Source organism: Perca flavescens, chromosome 23, assembly GCF_004354835.1.
Source record: "Perca flavescens isolate YP-PL-M2 chromosome 23, PFLA_1.0, whole genome shotgun sequence".
Lineage (NCBI taxonomy): Eukaryota > Metazoa > Chordata > Actinopteri > Perciformes > Percidae > Perca > Perca flavescens.
The window spans coordinates 22,111,835-22,124,771 of NC_041353.1; positions in this window are offsets into that span (position 1 = coordinate 22,111,835).

Below are 12,937 nucleotides of genomic sequence, written 5' to 3' on the forward strand. Positions count from 1 at the left end.
CTTAACACAGGTCAGGGGAATGAATAAAGCCTTGTCTAGAGGTATTTCTCCTGCATATTTTTCAATTTGCAACCATGCAGGCGGAGATGCACTATTAGTCCACCTTTTTTAAATGACATATGTAATGTCTTAAGTTTGACCCTCGGAGTTTTATTATTCCAAATAAATTTCCTAATCGAGCTATTAAGGGGCGGCTGTGGCTCAGTGGTAGAGCGGTCAATCGGAAGGTTGGTGGTTCGATCCTTGGCCCTGCAGTCCCATGTCGAGGTGTCCTTGGGCAAGACACTGAACGCCGAGTTGCCCCTGATGCTGTGCATCGGAGTGTAAATGTGTGTGACTGATTATCAGATGAGCAGGTGACACCTTGTACGGTAGTTCATTTTTATGCAATTTATTCTGCCAATTAACAATAATGGTAGTGAGTTCCATCTTTCCAGGTCTCTAGTTATCTTTTTAAGTAATGGGGAGTAATTCAAAGAATATGCTTCTTCCAACTTTGAAGGAATATCTAGTCCTAAGTAAACTATCTTATCTGGGTTCCATGAAAAAGGGATATTATTTAAGGCATTTTCTCCACAGCCAAATTCAATGGCAGCATAACACTTTTATTTAAATACATTTTATATCCAGATATTTTTCTAAAGTTTTCTAATAATTGAGATAAGGTAGGTAGTGATGATTCAGGGCTAGTAAGATATAATATAACATCATCTGCGTACAATGATATTTTGTGTACGCAACCTCCTATTTCTATCCCAGAGATTGATTTGTGTGCCCGTATTGCAATGGCCAGGGGCTCCACCGCCAGTGCAAAAAGTAGTGGAGACAAAGGACATCCCTGTCTAGTTCCCCTTGACAAATTAAAGTGCGCAGATAAATCCGAGTTAGTACGGACGGCTGCAGAAGGAGATCTATACAACATACGAATCATATCAATAAATTTAGGACCGTAATTCATTTTTTGGAAGATAGCTATTAAATAAGGCCATTCTACTCGGTCGAAAGCTTTCTCTGCGTCTAAAGAGAGAGCAATCAACGCAGAGTCAATTTGTTTCGCCGAATAAATAATATTCATAAACCTTCGTATGTTATCAAAGGAGGATCTATTTTTTATAAATCCAGTTTGATCCATGTGAATTAAATTAGGCAAAACCTGTTTTAAACCTAAAGCGATCATTTTAGTGAGAATTTTATAATCCGAATTGAGCAGTGAGATTGGTCGGTATGAGGAAGGTAGATTCGGATCTTTGCCAGGTTTCAGCAAAAATTTAATTAAAGCCTGATTTAAAGTCTCTGGTAATTCTTTTATGAATTGCCTCTGTATACATTGAAAACATCAGATCGGCCAATTTCGGAAAGAAGGTTTTATAGAAATCCATAGAGAAACCGTCCAAACCCGGGGTTTTACCTCCAGCCAGTTTAACTGCCAGATGAATCTCTTCTTTCGAAATTTCTTTCTCGAGTTTTTCTCGGTCATTGTCACATAAGACTGGGATATCCAATTTGCTTACAAACTTTTGGATTTCTTCTTCAGCCATTCCTTGAGACTTGTACAGTAATTTATAGAAATCTAAGAATTCTTGATTAATCAATTTAGGGTGTTTAATAATTTTTTGGCCTGGTGAACATATTGTAGTAATAGTGTTACTAATTCCTTCTTTCCTTATCTGCCACGCTAACACTTTTCCAATCTTATACCCATGTACATAATATTTCTACCGTGTTCTAAGAAGCGCATTTTCGGCTTCTCTGGAAGTCATAATATTGTATTCCAATTTTTTTGATTGGAATTGTAGAAACAACTCGGCATCTTTAGTCTTGAAATGATCTCTTTCCATTGTGAAAATTTCTTTTTCTAGTAATTGTAACTTTTTATTATATATTTGTTTCATACTGGAAGAATAATTGATAATTTGGCCCCGTGCAAATGCCTTCATAGCCTCCCAAACTATGCCCGAAGAGGCAGAATTCCTGTTTGTAGTCATAAAGTTGTCTATATTATTATTTATGATGCTCACCGCATCAAAACTGTTCAGTAAATGGTTGCTGAATCGCCAAAGCTTACAATTCGGCAATTCCGAAGGATGTTGCACTGAAATAAGTAAAGGGGCATGATCTGACAATATTCTAGGTAGATATTCACATAATTCAATCAAATAGTCCTTTGCTTTTGGAATGAAAAAATAGTAAATTCTGGAGTAATTATTATGCCTATGCGAGTAGAAAGAATATTCTTTTTTTGTTTTATTCTTAAATCTCCATATGTCAATCAAATTAAAACTTGATAATTCGTATTTTAAAGCTAGGGCAACTTGACTTAATGCTAACACTTTGGTAGACGATCTATCTAATACTGGGTCCATGACTACATTAAAGTCCCCTCCAATCATTAGTTCTGCCATAGGACATGCAAATTTGAAAAATAGATTGTGAATAAAATCAGCACCCTCCATGTCAGGACGATATACATTCGCCATTGTTATTTTCTGCATAGCAATTATTCCTCTTAAAATAATATATCTACCGGATTTGTCTTTATCAACAGATTGAGTGAGTGAGTATAGCCACCCCTCTGGATTGTGACGTAAAGGAAGAAAAAAAAAAAACTGTTGAGGCCACTGCTTTTTAAGATTTTGATGTTCATAATCAGTCAAATGCGTTTCTTGTAGCAAAGCAATGCCATAGTATTGCATTTCTTGTAGCCAAGGTATAGCATTACTTTTTTCCTTTTGAGTCTTTGATTTAACCCATTGACATTCCAAGTAACATACTTGTATTCCAATGTAGTTGACGTTAACTGCAAATTATTTGTTATATTTGCATTTAGCTCTTAAGGAACTGATCTCTACCCCACACATAAATAAAATAACTAAAACATGTGTTCTGTCCACCTCCCCCTATTACTCCCACCACTTACCCAAACGAAGTGTGAAACTTTAAACCCCCATGACATGATACAGTCGGACTTGACCTCCTCTTCCTTATCCATCCTAACTCCCAAGTAACGTTAGATGTATTGTCAAACCTATCAAATGTTAAACTTAAATTACGTACTTTCCAGCAAACAAATAAATTATTTCGAACAATCCTTGAGTCCAGAAATTCACATATTTTGGTAAACCGAAGCTGCTCAATGTCCAAAATATAAATTGACTGTGTCAGGAAGACATTGTTTTGAACAAATTTCAAAACATTTATAACATGATACTGACATTTTTTTTATCGATCAAACATGCTCGGAATACAATTTTCTCCAGTTCTGTGGCGGGCGGATATGTGGCTGCAGTCTGCATCATGCTCCGCACCAAGGAAGGCTGTTTCGCACTTTCCCTCGTGTTGCACTTGCCGTCCCCATCAAGGACTTTATGTTGTAATATTGGTAATACTAATAGTAAGCAATTCCCGAAATGTTATCATAAAGTCTTTTTCGTTAGTCGCAGTTGGTCCAGCTAAGTCATTCAAATGTTTTTCCTCCAAATGGACGTGCTAGCTAGCAAGGTAAAATGTTAACGTTAGCTAGTTAGCTGCTTGTATAGCGTCAATGCTAGCATTACTTAAAGCAACACTATGTAACTTTTCCTGCTTTGGTCCCCTTACAGGTTGGAAGCGGAATTGTCCATTACATTACATTGTCCAGTGCATTCGAACTACAGATCCGAGGCGACCCAATCTGGCAAACTTGCATAATGTAATCTAACGGACAATTCCGCTTTCAACCTGTAGGGGGACTGAAGCGAGAAAAATGTTACATAGTGTTGCTTTAAGGTTAGCTTAGTTGGCGCCAGTCAGCCTCAAACCGGACTTTTCCGTTTTTAGGCGATGTCAATTGATGCCACTGTCAATTTGTTTTCACCTGAAGTTGGCAAAGAAACAATATAATTTTTTTTTGGCTTGATAGACCGCTAACGTTAGCAGGTTGTCGGTAGCCTAGCATGACGTGGTACCATACTGTGGCAATACAACTTAGGTTAGGGACCATTCGATATTTATGGAATGGACCACTGGAGGAAAATAGGGGAGGGTCATGTCTTTTTATTCTTTGTTGATGGGAGGGTCATCCAATTTCTTTAGTCTAGGGGGGAGGGTCACCCAACTTTTGTATTCATGCAAACAGCAACATTTCAAAGTGGCTTGTTTGGTGCATATTTATCCATGTAGCTCCATGTAGCTCCCTCAGTCTCGGCCCCTATTGCTAGCAGATGGGTCCCTCCCTGTTTAGTCAGCCAGACAATTTGAGCTGTAGCTTTGGGATTTCCCAAACTGAATAAATCAGCCAACTTCCCGCTCGCACATATAAACGCAAAACTGCTTTGCTAGCTCTATTGTGTTGTAACTAAGACATCTGCTGAAAAAAATATTGTATTCATTTGAATGATTGCTGTACTGTTTAGTTAAAAAACATCCAAAACACCATACGAAAACATACCAGACTCAAGCTTTTATTTTGAAAAGTCGAAGCTTGCGGCCTGCACCAGCCGGGAGATTATGCATGAGACGGGAGGTCTCCAGGCTTCGGCCATAACTGACTCAAATATCCTTTTGGTCCCGGTGATTATTTGTGAAATTGTACAAACGACAGCCTTTTCAAGGCATTTGAGAAGGAAAGATTGGTAGCATGCAAGCTCCCAAATTGATGCTCGTCTGAGAAATGGAGTTTTGGATAATGTTCAGCTTCGGCAGCTTTACCTATGCTAAAATATACAATGACTGAGGAAGCCTAGTGACAAGTCCATAGCAACCAGTGTTGAATTCGTTATTTCCCAGTGTTGTTTTTTGAATGTTACGTCTCAATGTTTTATTGTTTTATTTCATGTGAATATTAGTTTACTAGATGAGTAACTTAGTATTTGAAGTAATGCAGTAATGCAGTAATGCAGGAAGTGTGCATTTAGTTTCCATGCTTATTGTGTTTCCACAACTATGTTAGTGAGTAAGTCTACTGCAATGGCCACCACACCATAACAGAGGAGTGTGATGTGTAAGATGAGAATGCAGAGGTTTAGTCACATAAGTCATGGCTGTAAAAAAACAATGGCTATTTGTACATCTTTGCCAGGTGCAAACCAGTACAGAATTTATCAATAAATTGTTGGGGAGGGTCATCCCTTTTTTGCACTTAATTTTAGAAGGTCATCCAAAAATTTGATTAAAGATCCCAAAACTCCTCAGGTGGCACCTGAAATAAATAACAAACAGTATTGTAGAGATGTATTTTGAATACGCGTTCATGTTCAAAGCATGTTTTACAGTACGTCATACCGCGTAACGTTATAGCGTCAAAGCTGTTTCATGCTTCTTGCATTCAGCGCGGTCGGCGCGGAGCTGGCGGTGATATAACGCAAACGCGGCCTGTGCACGGAGGGTCTGATCAAATAGTGTTCCAGTATTAGTCTCTCCACCTCCCCATAACTCTTTTCGGGGGTTAGTGTACAGACCAAATGTAGTGGGTCCTACTCTAGCTGTCTCACCTTCTCCAACATCAGATGATCCTGATTGTTGTTCAAATGTGTGGATAGACATGGCTGAAAAACAATTCCTCTTGTTTTCAACAAAAGAATTAAAAAAGAAAATCCACAGCTGGTTTTGTTGAAGGGTGAGAAAAAAAAGTGAGCAGCCAGCATGAAACCAAGACTTTTAAATCCTACCAGCCACTCTGCCTCCGGTAGAGTGTTGGGGCATGGGAAAAAAAGATTGCTGGAAATTAATTATACAAAAACCCAGGTTTCGGCGCCAGGGCTCTGTGGGCGCGCTATATCTGCAAATCCATCTCATCACTCAGTTCGGTCCGTAACAGTTTTTCAAGAAATGCTATCACTGACCCATCTTCCGCACTCTCCGGTACACCGTGGATCCGCTGATTGTTTCGCCCTGCTCTCGAGTCCAAATCATTCAATTTGTGGTGGTGTTAGCTTCAATACTCCATGTTTCCGTGTAGTTGATCTGGGTCTCCATCTCACTGATTTTTTCATTTTTGCTCCTTTACAGCATGCAAGTATTGCGCTAGCTGTTGGTTGACGTCTTACTTGAACTTGTGGAATTCTTCTCTCATGTCATTTTTAATTTCTTCTTTAAACATGTTTAGATCTTGCTTTAGTTCCGATTTAAAGTCGCCAATCTGCTTACTTATAGCTTCGAGACCCATGCACCCCGTTCCTGTTGTTGAGTCGCCGCCATGTTGACCTTCTTCCCGCATGTCGTCCTTAACATGTTCTACCCGGTGTAGATCTTTACCCGCCGGTTTTATCTTGCATACCTCTAACTTTGCCTTTGTATGCCCCCTTCATAATCTTGACAGATTCAACTTTGTTGTTTTCTTTTTCAGTTTTACGGGGGTCGTAAATACTTAAGGAAGTACTTATCTTTTTTAAATTGACATCTTTCACCACATTAAACACAAAAAGGCTAGTTACATTAAAATGATACAAAATAAGTTTTGTATTCGTAAATGTTAAACATACCATATCTTGTCTGTAAGACTTACATTTTGGCGACATTCTTTTAATTCTGAATTACAACGCAACGTCTCTAAAACATAAATGCATCCGGTGAAGTCATATAACTTATACTTACTAGAACTACTTACTTTTAACGCTGGCGTTTTACAAAGAAACATTTTTGGGTCAGGTTGCAATTTGAATCTTTTCTTACAACTACTGCGTACATCGAGGAGAATTAAATATAATTTTAAAAGCTGTATTAATACAAAAAATGTTGCAAGCACACTTTTTGTTTTTTAACACTGATCACAAAAGGTTTCAACATTTTTAATGTTTGCCTCTTTCACCACATTAAACACAAACAATCTTTTAAGTCAATGTGGTGACGTTTGAATGATACAAAATAAGTTTTGTATTCACAAATTAAAATTCATATGTGTGTATGCGAACATTAGTGGTTCACATGCAGTGGCAACATGTACATGTACTGACAACATGAACTGTCTGTTTGTGTGCGTGTGTTTCATGTGTATAATGGCACACAAGCACAGGAAAGTTGTAGGAGTGTGTGTATGGATGAATATTATACTCTTTCCCATTAATTTCTATGGCGGTCATTTTGACCGTAAACAAAAAAAAAAGTTTACTAAGTTGAATAAATCACTGAAAATTCAAAGAAAGTAGTCACAATGAATGTTATGTGTTTGAATTCCATTTGTGATTTTGTGTGATCTGTTGTACCAAATTTATGGTACAGGGAATGTTTTATTTATTTTTTTTTTTTTTTACATCTCACTGTTCGCTTATTTGAATTGAAAACGCAATTTCCGGTAGTGGGGAAAAAAAGAGGCGTGGGGAAAAGCTGTGTGTTGGGAAAAGGGGAGTGCACACTGATCCCCGGACCAGAACAAAGCAGGCACAGCCTGATGAGTACAGAGCAGCGGAGGACGCAGGAGGGCCAGACATATGGACTAGAGCTAAGCATGCACAGACATACGATCAACATGTACTGACAACATGAACTGTGTGTGTGTGTGTGTGTGTGTGTGTGTGTGTGTGTGTGTGTGTGTGTGTGTGTGTGTGTGTGCGCAGAGATGCATTGACCTTTGGGCTTAGGTCCATTCACGCTTATTAACGCTACTTAGTTGGCCTGTTGTAAGAGGAGCCTTACACATTCCTATTTTACAACCCTGCCTTACACACGTTCTGCTCTCACAGTTGTATGACAGGCTTACTTTAATTCTTTCTCAGTCCCTCATTTCAAACGCATCAGTGTTACTCAAACTTACATTCATGGTGTATAGAATGAAAAGCCTATCTTTCTCTGTTTCAAACGGGGAAGAAACCCTTTTTATGCTTGAACTTAACGTTACACACCTCTTCTCTCACTGGCTCATTTCAAACTTATCTGGATATTTCCTGCATCTCGCCCATTGGATCATTTAAATGAAGCATCTTTCTACTTCCTGTATCATGCTCCTTCACAATATCCTTCAATAAAGGAGGAATGTAGCACAATATGGATGTATTAGCAGGAATGTAGCACAATATGGATGTAAAAGCAGTTATAATTAGCCTATGTGACAATAAAATTTGTTTTGGTTAAAATCAACAAATAATCATGATGTCAATATTGATCAAAATAATCGTGATTATCATTTTGGCCATAATCGTTCCATCTGCTTTAAAAAGATGTCTGCGGTCCCAGAAAAAGTTAAAATTGTCAATGAACTGCAGAGAATGGACGGTACATGTAGTTGAAATAATAACTAATAACTTTACTGTTCTGGCTGTTAAGTTTTATTGTGTTATTGTGTTAATGTATAACTTTACCGTTCTGGCTGTTAAGTTTTATTGTGTTAATGTATAACTTTACCGTTCTGGCTGTTAAGTTTTATTGTGTTATTGTGTTAATGTATAACTTTACCGTTCTGGCTGTTAAGTTTTATTGTGTTATTGTGTTAATGTATAACTTTACCGTTCTGGCTGTTAAGTTTTATTGTGTTATTGTGTTAATGTATAACTTTACTGTTCTGGCTGTTAAGTTTTGGTCCAGCAGAACAAAATGGTAATACAAATATATTTTGAGATTTAAATAGTTGTATTCTTGGAGTGGTCAGTTTGGTTTACAGGAAATGTTAAGCAGTTTATTACAATTATATTGATATGATATATAGATAGATGTATATTAAATTGTTATTCAATTGAATATTGAATCAATATTCTTTAAAATCTTATTTAGGTCTATGGCCTGTGTATCTGCAGTTTCATGACATGACAAACATGAACAATGAGTAACTGGGTTTTTCTCAGTGAGAACTAACTCACTGCCACTGTTTTGAAGTTAAGATCTTTTAAAGTTGGATCCTTGCAAAGATGCACAGTTGGGATTTCAATGTCAGTATGGGTCTTTAACAGTCTTCTTTTACAACTTTCATTCTGGCTGCCTTTAGATGTCCAACAATTATGTCTTTAGCATGTCATTAATTTACGTCTATACAACATTTAGAAAAGACGTATAAAAACCTTTTGTTCTGACTCCTGTGAGGACGTCTTCTTAGAAAGGTTATTGGCAACATTTAGTTTTCACGATGTCTATAAAATGAAACTTTAAATATACTTTAAGTTTTATTTATCATGCGTCTTACCTCAGCAGAGAGTTCTTGTGATTAAATCTTCGTGTTACGCTGCACTCAATCTTCCAGTTTGCTCTCTTTGTTTGACTTCCAGGTAATTCATTTTAGGGCGGTGACAACTGACAGCATGAATCCTCGTCACAGCTGTGCAGTTAGTTTAATGTTTGACATTCATCGGTTTTCATGGATGTTACCTTCAATAGGTCCGTGTCGAAGCCTATATTTCACTCCGTTTCAGGGTATGTTGGAGAGCTAATTTAGACAGACGTTTCACAGTTATTTTTACGCAGTTAAAAGCGCATTTTTAATATGTTTTTTTTACAACATATAAATCTCAAACCACTTCCATTAAAGAGATGGAGAGCCATTACACATTTCACACTTGTGAATTAGTAAAAATAAATAAAGATGTAGGCTATAGTTACCAATAACAATGGTAGTTTAAACCATTTTCGGATTAATGAATATATTGACATCAAACCACCTGTAATATGTCTCAGACATCTCTGTCATCCCATTCATGTGAAAAGGTCTTTAGTAAATCCCTTAGCATCCTCATCAGTGACCTATTGTATATAAAATGCATATTTAAAGGTTATCAATTCAATAGTTTTCTCATTTATGAATATAATCACATCAAACCACCTGTAACAGGTCTCAGACATCCTCTTACAAATACAGCTGTTATTTTGTGAAAAAGTCTTTAGCAAATCCCTTAGCATCCGCATAACTGACCTTGTATATAAAATGCATATTTAAAGGTTATCAATTCAGTAAGTTTCTCATTTATTTTGCGGTTGCTTTGGGTGCGCTGCGGGGCGGGTTTCGGGTGGCGCGCCGTCTGTGTTGTTGTGGGCTGTGCAGTGCAGGCTATTGCATCCCGCTGTTGGGGTTCTCTGCGGGGGGAGCAGGCTTGGGGTAGGGCATGGCTGTCCCCGGGGCATGTGGTCTTAGTTTTTTTGGGGCCGAGGGGGGGCCCTGGCTATTGGGGTTCCTGCCTGCCTGCTGCTGGGGTCGGTGCATCGCGGTCGTGACGTCCTGCTCTTACTAACTAACTACATTCTGTGACAGGCTTATGCACATACAGACACACACACACACACACACATTGACCCATACATATAGACACATAGACACATACACTCACCCATAGACGCACACACACACACACATATAGCCACACACACAAAGAAGGTTATTTTGCTTGACTGTTCCTCTTTTTCATTCTACCTCAGTTGTTTTCTTCTATCAATTGTTTATTGCTGTTGTTCGGCTGGCTGCCTCTTTGTCATTTTTTTGTTGTTGTTTGTTTGTCTTTATCCGCCCCAAGTCTCCCTCCCCGTTCTCTTGCAGGTGTGGTCCCTTCTCTATGGTGTCTGTTTGTGTGGTGTTCGTGCCCCCCATCCCCATTTCTGTCCCCCTGTCCAGCCCAGTGACAAATCATAACATAACTAAATAAATAATAAAACAGACAAAGGAATATATTAAAACTCTCTTGTTAAAGTAAAATCTGTTTGGCACAACAAGGTATTCAGCTCCTCATACTTTATACCAAGCTGCAGAGCAGGACAGGTTTAAAAAAAAATATATATATATATGTATGAAACAAGCATGTTAAACTATGCACATCAACTATTATAAAACATTAGGTTACTTTTGACCTCTAAAGAATACATTTGTTTATATGTGGTGCTTCTCCTCCTTTGTAATAGTTTGACTTTAACAATAAATACAATTGCTTAAAAATTTAAGATACAGAGCATTGCACTTGACTAATGTATTTGATGTTAAGCTAAATATTACAAACAACGAATGTGATTTAGTAATGAATATCATTTTTAACAAAACATTAAAAGAATAAAGATTGACCACTAAAAAGTTTAATTACAACTATATCTGGGTTTACAGTAAAAAATGCATTCTTAAAGGTTATCATTTCAATACCTTTCTCATTTCTGAATATAGTGACATAAAAACCACCTCTAATATGTCTTAGACATCCTCTGACAACTTACCCAGCTGTTATTTTGAGTAAAAATGAAAACTTTTAAAATCTTTTAAGATGATCACGGTCAGTAAGGTATTTGGGAGTTATTGCTTTGATAGCTTTTTCAGTTTTTGCAATTTCAATCATGTCCGATGGCAGACAGAATTGCACAATAAAAAGCAATCCAACAGCATATTATACAATGTAAACAAAGACATGTTTTCTTGCGGCGGCCTTTATAAAATCAGCAGTGGTGAAAGTTATTATAGTCCATGGATATATTAACAGAACGTTAGTCTAGGTAGTCATGTTATGATGGGAAGTGGAAGTGACTGTGCACTTCTTCTCCGTTTTTTGGTGAATTTCTGTAGCAGAAACAGCGCCGCCTATAGAGAGCCGAAGACCTGCCCCTTCCGGTGGACCTCATGGGACCTAAACTCAGAATAAATATGAACAGTAGTGAACGGGGAGAAGCAAATCATTTTTTTATCCCATTTAAATTGAGCCATAGATTACAAATATAATGTTCGTCAATTTAAAAGATAATTTTTCAACCGAAGAAAGTCTCAGTTAGCCGTAGGTTTGTCATAGTACCACTTAGTTTTGTGTGAAACCGCTCAGTGAACTACATCTCCTGTCTCATACAACCTACCTCACCTAGCTTGATGCTCGGCTTGCTAGCTACCACAACACATTAACGTTATCTTAACTGCTGTGTTTTATCCAGTCAAGTGTTCTCAGCAGATAAGCAAAAGAACTAGCGAGATCCTCTGCTCATTTGAGTAACGTTACATCCCGGTACGATACACAGAGACATCGTAGCTTCAGCGAGACGTCATCCATGAAGTTTGTAGTCTTTCTAATTACGTATTTTCACAGTCCAACAACAATAAACAATAAACTGAGACTTTCTTCGGTTGAAAAATAATGTTTTAAATTGACAAACATCATATTTGGAATCCATGGCTCAATTCAAACGGGATCAAAAAATTATTATTATTTCTCCATTGACTCTAGTTCATACTTTTTCAAAAGATAGATCCCATTGGCCGGAAGTAGAAGGGCGTGACTTCGGCTCTCTATAGGCCTGGCATATGAAGTAGGGTGTTGAGTCATTTACAAATGGATTTGTTTGAAAGCAACTATTCTTGAAACGAATCCAGGGAAGACGGGTAAAAAAAGATTGTTTTGGTACGTGTGGACGTGGCCTAAGTGACACTGAAGCTGAGCCGAAAATGCCTCACCCCAACCCTAGTTGCTAAAGAATTAATTAAGTCATGTTTGTTATTTAGCATAGAGGTAGAAGGTCTAGAAGACCTAACAGCTTTGAGAGCCACTCCCTGCTGGGGAGGTCCCTGGCTGTAGTAAGGAGAACTATTAGGACTCAAAAAAATGCTCATGTTGGAGACTGTACTGCAATAGTATTGGAAGAGAAGTACAGTTGTCAGATGTCTGAGGAATGATTAGGAGAATGGGTGGGATCCGTAGGAATTATAGAATTCCAGTTTTGATTAGTGGGGACAAAATGGCTGTCAAACATTTGGAGAAGGCTGAGCTTTTTGCTCAAACATTTAGGACAGTGCATAGTTCAGATAATCTTTCAGAGGAGACCAGGCAGTGTAGAAACAGAACACTAATGGAGAATCCCAGAATAGTGGATGCAGCAGAAGAGTCAGGGGATCCATTAGATTTGCCTTTTAGTATGTTTAAGTTCATGTTAATGTTAAGTTTTTGGTGCTTGTCAAACCACTCCTGGGAAAGATGGTGTGTGTTATAAAATGTTGGAACATTTGACAGAGAACTCACTAGACAAAGTGTTAAAACTTTTTAACAGTGTTTGGGAAATCAGTCAACTTCCATCAGTGTGGAAACAGGCG